The sequence below is a fragment of the Arachis ipaensis genome, chromosome B06 (genome assembly GCF_000816755.2).
Source record: "Arachis ipaensis cultivar K30076 chromosome B06, Araip1.1, whole genome shotgun sequence".
Lineage (NCBI taxonomy): Eukaryota > Viridiplantae > Streptophyta > Magnoliopsida > Fabales > Fabaceae > Arachis > Arachis ipaensis.
The window spans coordinates 102853659-102860187 of record NC_029790.2 but is presented as its reverse complement, the minus strand read 5'-3'; positions in this window follow the sequence as shown (position 1 = coordinate 102860187).

The following is a 6529-nucleotide window of genomic DNA, read 5'->3' as shown; positions in this document are numbered from 1 at the left end:
GTTAAAAAAAAGTGATATATAGATGATAAAGACAACATATAACTCATAAAATTAATGAATACAATCACACAATGACCTAATATATACGTTTAGTAAATTAAAAAATAAAAATAAAATTATGGCCATTAAACACAAATTCCAATAATTAAAACTATGGTTATTAACTAAATTCTAGCTGTGCAAAAAAATTAATAAGAATGAAGAGTAGAGAGAAAGAAAAAGAGAAAGAGATATGAGATTATGTGAGAAGAGATAAAGAAAATGTGTGAAGTGAATATTGATTTATATAGTAAATATAAGAATGAGATATGAGTATGAAAGGAGAAGAGAAAAAATTAGATTTTAATCAAATTTATATCTATTAAAAAGAATTAACATTAACATTGAAAGTAATAGTGTAACCTACATAAAAACAAAGTATAAGAGAATATAAAAAGTTAAGGTTAAAAGACAATCTTATTTTTTTTTATTAACATTATATAAAGATAAGTTATTACGAGGAGATAAGAATAAAATGAGAATTCTATGGCATAATGTAAAGATAGAAGATTGTGTTCAAATTGTGTAAAATAGCCACTTAAGCTGACATGGCATCATGGTAGAAAGCTAGAAGATTAACAATGTATCTAGAGATTACTTTTAGTTCTGTTTTAATATATTACTAATAGATATTAGAGAAATGGACAAAATAGGTTACTAACTTTTTGTCCTGCAGAATGCGGATATTTAAGTCTTCGACAAATAGAAAATACATTATAGTCTCTAATTTCTTTAAACGTAGAGTACTTAGCTTCTTTCGTGCATCTAGGTTTATAAAATACTACAAAATTTAGTGGTGTGAAATGAATTATGTGTGTTCAAATTGGTGTTTGCTCAAATTAGAATTTGAATAAATTTGATTTTATAGAATTAATTTTAAATAAAAGTAAGTTTGTGATAATATGTTTTATGTTTGACAACCTTATACAAAATTAATTTTGATAGAATGAATATTATTTGAATAATGGTGGTTAAAATTTTAAATAGATATTATTAATTAATTTTATAATAAAATTAATATTTACTTACTAAAATAAAAATAATATATAAAAATTGGCAAAATATATTTTTATATCAAAAGCAAAAATAATATATGAAAAATATATCAAAATATACTTTATTAAATTATATTACTTATAAAGTTTTTAGTATTTTCAATATTCTTTTATTTAATACTATTTTAAATTATAATTTTTTATTACTTATAATTTTATTATCATTTTATAGTTAGTTTTTTATTTAATTTATCCTCCATAGTGGGATTAATAATTCCTAAAATAAATTTTTATTTGTGTTTCTTTGTGGAAAAAAGAATGAAAGGTAGAATTGATAAAATAGGTAAAAAGATTAACACAACACATAAGCTAGTAAATTACAACTGCTAGCTTCTCATAAACATGAGTTGAGACTAAGAATCACATCTGCGTTTTGAAATTAAAAAAAAAAGCCAAACAAAATATTCAAGCATTCAAAAAATTTAAACGTACTTTTTATAGTTAAACACGAATCCAAACACATCCTATATACGTGGCCGTTACGAATAATATGTCGTTAAATAATTATTTAACAATTCATTTCTCATATGATTACGAAATCGATTATTTATAATATTCATATTTTAAAAAAAAATTCAACTGATGTTGTCCCAAAAAAAGCTAATAGTCAATATAGTCAATATATTTTCAAATTTTAAATTTATTTATTAATTACAATTATAGAATAAGAAATTTATAATTATTTCACTCCTTTTTTTTAAGAGTTATTGTAACAAATTTGTTTGAATCTTGTCATTTGTTTCTACATAATTGAAGTTGATGAGTGAAATTTAATCATAATGGGGTGTGTGTGAATATTCTCCGAACAACCTTAACTTCGCAGGGGTGTGTGTGTGTGTGTAAATATTCTCCGGACAACCTTAACTTCGCAGGTTGGGTTAAGAGTTGGTTATTTTGTACTCTTGACCCTCTGTTCTTGCTTTCTATTTATATATATTTATGAACTCTAACTTTTTTCGTACGCAAGTAATCCTTAATCTTGAGTGTTGCGCTTTTAATTTTACAATTTGTCTTACCTATTCTTCAAGGCTCCTATTATACTATCTTCTTTCGACTATTATAGGTATATATGTTTTATTTTAGAGGTCGTAATACCACACCACCTCGGTTTTATGACTTAAGCGTAAAGCTCTGTATGGTAAAGTGTTACAGTTGCAATTACGGGTTCACCAATGTTTAGACTGGTTGAAAAATTAAAGCTTTGTTGGCACCGTTTGGTTCAATGGCAGCAGAAAAATCGCACTAACTCTGCAAAGCACATTCAGGAGCTGAATGCTAGTATTGAGGAGTTGGAGAATTTAGGAGTACAAGGAGGGGATCAACTAGATGAACTTGAACGAATGCTAGAGGCTGCCCACATCTGGGAGAAAAGTTTTTGGAAGGATAAGTCACGAATTAAATGGTTACAGCTTAGTGATAGGAACACAAAATTCTTTTATTGAAATTTTCAAGCAAGGAACCGAAGAAATAAACTTTGAAAACTACTTTGGAATGACAATGTAATTGCCACCTCTCATAGAGACATTGCAACAGTGACAGAAAGGTATTTTCAGAAGATTTTCACATTAGATAACCCTACTGATCCTAGTCATGTTTTCGAAGAGTTTGAGGCTAAAGTCACACCAACTATGAACCGTAAACTAATCCGGCCAGTTTCAATGGAAGAAGTTAAACGAGCTACTTTTAGTGTACACCCCCAAAACGTTCTAGGTGAGGATGGTTTTATTGTAAAATTTTTTTATTTTTATTGGAATATAGTTGGTGGGGATGTTTTTCGTGTAGTAAAGAGTTTCTTTACGGGTGGTCGAATACTGAGGAGTTTTAACCATTCCCAGATTTGTTTTATTCCAAAAATCCCAGATACTAGGGATATAACACAAGTGAGGCCTATTAGCTTGTCCTCAGTGTTCTATAAAATTATTTCAAAAGTATTAGTTCATAGATTGCAAGAAATTATGAATTCTCTCATTAGTCCTAACCAAAGTGCTTTCTTGAAGGTAGGCTCATTTCTGACAACATTTTGGTTGCTCATAAATATATGTACTACCTAAAGAATAAAAAGAGAGGTTTAGAAAATGAAATGGCAGTTAAGCTGGATATGAGCAAAGCCTATGATAGAGTTGAATGATAATTTTGTGGTTTATTCTGGAGAAACTCGATTTTGATTCTCGATGAATTGGATGGATTCGGGAAGTCGTCACAACTGTTTCTTACTTGGTTATTGTGGAAGGATGACCTTTTAGTTTTTTTAAACCAAATAGGGACATTTGGTAGGGTGATCCCCTATCCCCATATCTTTTTTTTTTCTTTACAGAAGGACTTTCCTTCTTGCTACACAAGACTGAGCAAAACAGTGTTATCCGTGAAATTCAGATTAACAGAAGATCTCTTAGGGTGAATCACCTACTATTTGTAGATGACTCAATTCTCTTTAGTAAAGCTACTATTGACAACTTCCAGCACATTATTGACTTGTTAGATGGCTATGAGGGGTTTAGTGGGCAGAAAGTTAATCTGACTAAATCGGCAGTGTTTTTTAGATAATAATACTTCTTCTCCATTGCGACAAACTTTGACAACCACACTTCACATTCGTAATATAGGGACACATGATAAATATTTAGGATTACCTTCTGTAGTCTAGAGATCTAAAATGGCCACTTTTGTGATGATTAAAGATAAAGTTAGAAAGAGAATGAAAGGTTGGAAGCGAAAACTGCTCTCAGCTAGGGTAGACACGTCCTTATCAAAGTAGTTAGGGAGGCTATCCCAATCTACAACCTTTCTTGTTTAAACTATCAGATAGTCTTATAATTGAGATCCATGAAATTTTATCTCAGTTTTAGTGGAGATAGAAGAGAGGGGAGAGAAGAATGTCTTGAATAAGCTGGGAGCGTATGACGTGACCCAAGAAGGAGGGGGCTTGGGTTTTAAGGACCTGCGATCTCATAATTTAGCACTTTTGGAAAAGCAGTGTTGGAGAATAGCTACCAGACCAAACTCTGTACATACTAAGATGCTGAAAAAAAAGTACTACAAATACCAATCTACTATGGAGGTAGAAATGGGAGCAGTACTTTCGTGGGGTTGGAGAAGTGCCTTGAAGGGGCGTAAAGTCCTTGAGAAAGGCTTGCTCTGGAGGTAGGTTGAGGAGAGAATATCCATGTTTTTGTAGATCCATGGATGCCATCCCCTCATCTCCACTATGCTCCTATGCAATCTGCAATAACAAGGCAAAATGTGACTTGGGTAAAAGAACTCCTAACTCAGAATAAGGAGTGGAATATTCAATTAATACGGTCTTTGTTTTCTCCAGAAATTGCTCAAAGTATTCTATCAATTAATATTGAAGAACGAGAGGACCAAATATCCTAGGCTTTTCACAAGTCTGGTAATTACGAAGTAGCATCAGCATATCAAGTGTCTTACCATTTTCACCATTCACCAATTGAGTTTTGTCCACCTATAGCTCAATGTAGTAATATTTGAAAAGACTTCTGAAAAATAAAATTACCCCCGAATATCAAATTCTTCCTCTAGTGTGTCCTCCATGGAAGATTTCTTGTCTTGTTGAATCTTTAGCAGCAAATTCCTTCAACTTCTACGATTTACCTCCAATGTCAGGTAGAGGAGGAATTTATTATGCACTATTATTCACCTGTAATAAGACAAAAGAAGTATGGCTCAGAAGCCCATTTGCAGGTGTGACGATATGAGAAGAGGAAGAGGAACTCTATCGGTGCTGGAAGAGGAAAAAAGCTTACCTATCGAGAAGTGGAAGTAACCAACAAAACTTGTTCTTGAATGAAATTATGTACTGAAATATTTGGAGAGCTTGAAACCGCTTGGTCTTTGAGAATGAAGAAACTCCACCGGAAGACATAGAACGAGCTTCTCAAAGATTATTGATGGAAGTGGTGAATGCCTTCTAGTGAAACATTAGGGGTTAAAGTCCTCTTTTTAGATTCTCTGTCTTTTCATTATGCCTTTTTTATAATTCTCTTTATAACTCAATACGAAAGTTGTATGGGAACTCCCCACTCTCTTTTTTTTGTCCTTAATGGACCCATTGTATTCCTTTAGTTATGAAATGAATACCTTTGGTATTTGGAAAAAAAATTAAAAATTCAATTTTAGATATCCAAATCTTATTTAAACCCTTAAACGCTAACACATCTGAAAAAACTCCTAAAATCCGAAAACACACCTCAATCCTAAATCAGCAAAACATATAAGAGGAATCTTCGTCGCGAGCTCCTCATCCTTGTCGCTGCATCCTCCTTCGCATCACGTTCATCATTCTCGTCACCGCATCCTCCTCTGCGCTACCTTCTTCCTCGTCGCTGCTTCCTCCTTTGCGCTGCGCTCATCCTCAACGTCACACTCCTCCTCGTTGCCACTTCCTCCGAGCTGAAAATGCATCTCAAGTATTTGGATGTATTTGTGTTGTTAAAATTTTTTAGTACATTATTTTGTCTGATATGAGATTTATTACCTCTTCACATTCTCTAGGTTATTATAATGTTTGGTCTCTCCTTTCTTCTTTTTTTTCTGTTTAAACAAAAATTTTATCTTTTCAATTTATGCATAATATTGGATGTGTCTATGATTTTTTTTTGTGTGTTTGTGTTGATAGTTTTCTTCTATTTGCACGCCTCTGTTTGATTTGGAGTTTGTATTAATGTAATTTAGAAGACTTTATGTTATTCATTTAATTTTGGATGTGTTTATGGTCAAAATTTTATTTTTAATCTTATAATGTGAACATTGAATTTTAAGTGCAAAGATCAAAATGTTATTGTCTAAAGTTTGTCCTTTGTCTTTCTCTTATGAAAATGTAAACATATGTGTCAATCAATTATTTATTATGCAATCTTATAAATTTGGATGTGTAAATAATTCATTTTGATATGAATTTTGGATGTGTTGATAAAATACTTAACATACATTCTTATAATTTTGGATGTATATTTTGAATTTAAATTTTTTTTTTTTTGTATCTAATATGCAATTTAGAATCCCAATGTCAACCAAAGAAAGGAAAAGTAGTAACTAACAAGGCTTCCATGGACAAGAGGTTTAGAGACTTTACTATAAGAAGACAAAAATTGGAAGGAATAGTGACGTAGAAAAGTTGAAAGAGGAAAGACTAAAAGAGTGTTGTAGGTGTGATAATGGTGTGTAGATTGGATGAGAGAGGAAAAAAAAAAGTAACTTCTTTATTTTTATAGAATAAGTTAGAGGGATTTTAGATGATAAAATTTAAATTAAATCTGATTAATTATGTGCTTACCTAAAAACTTAGAGATTGACTCAATTAAAAAATAACTAAATAATATTATTAATTCAAAAAGATGACTAAAGGCTACCTTTTAAAGGATAGGTAGCATTTTTTTTATATAATAAGATTAACTGCGTAAGTTATTAGAAAAAGA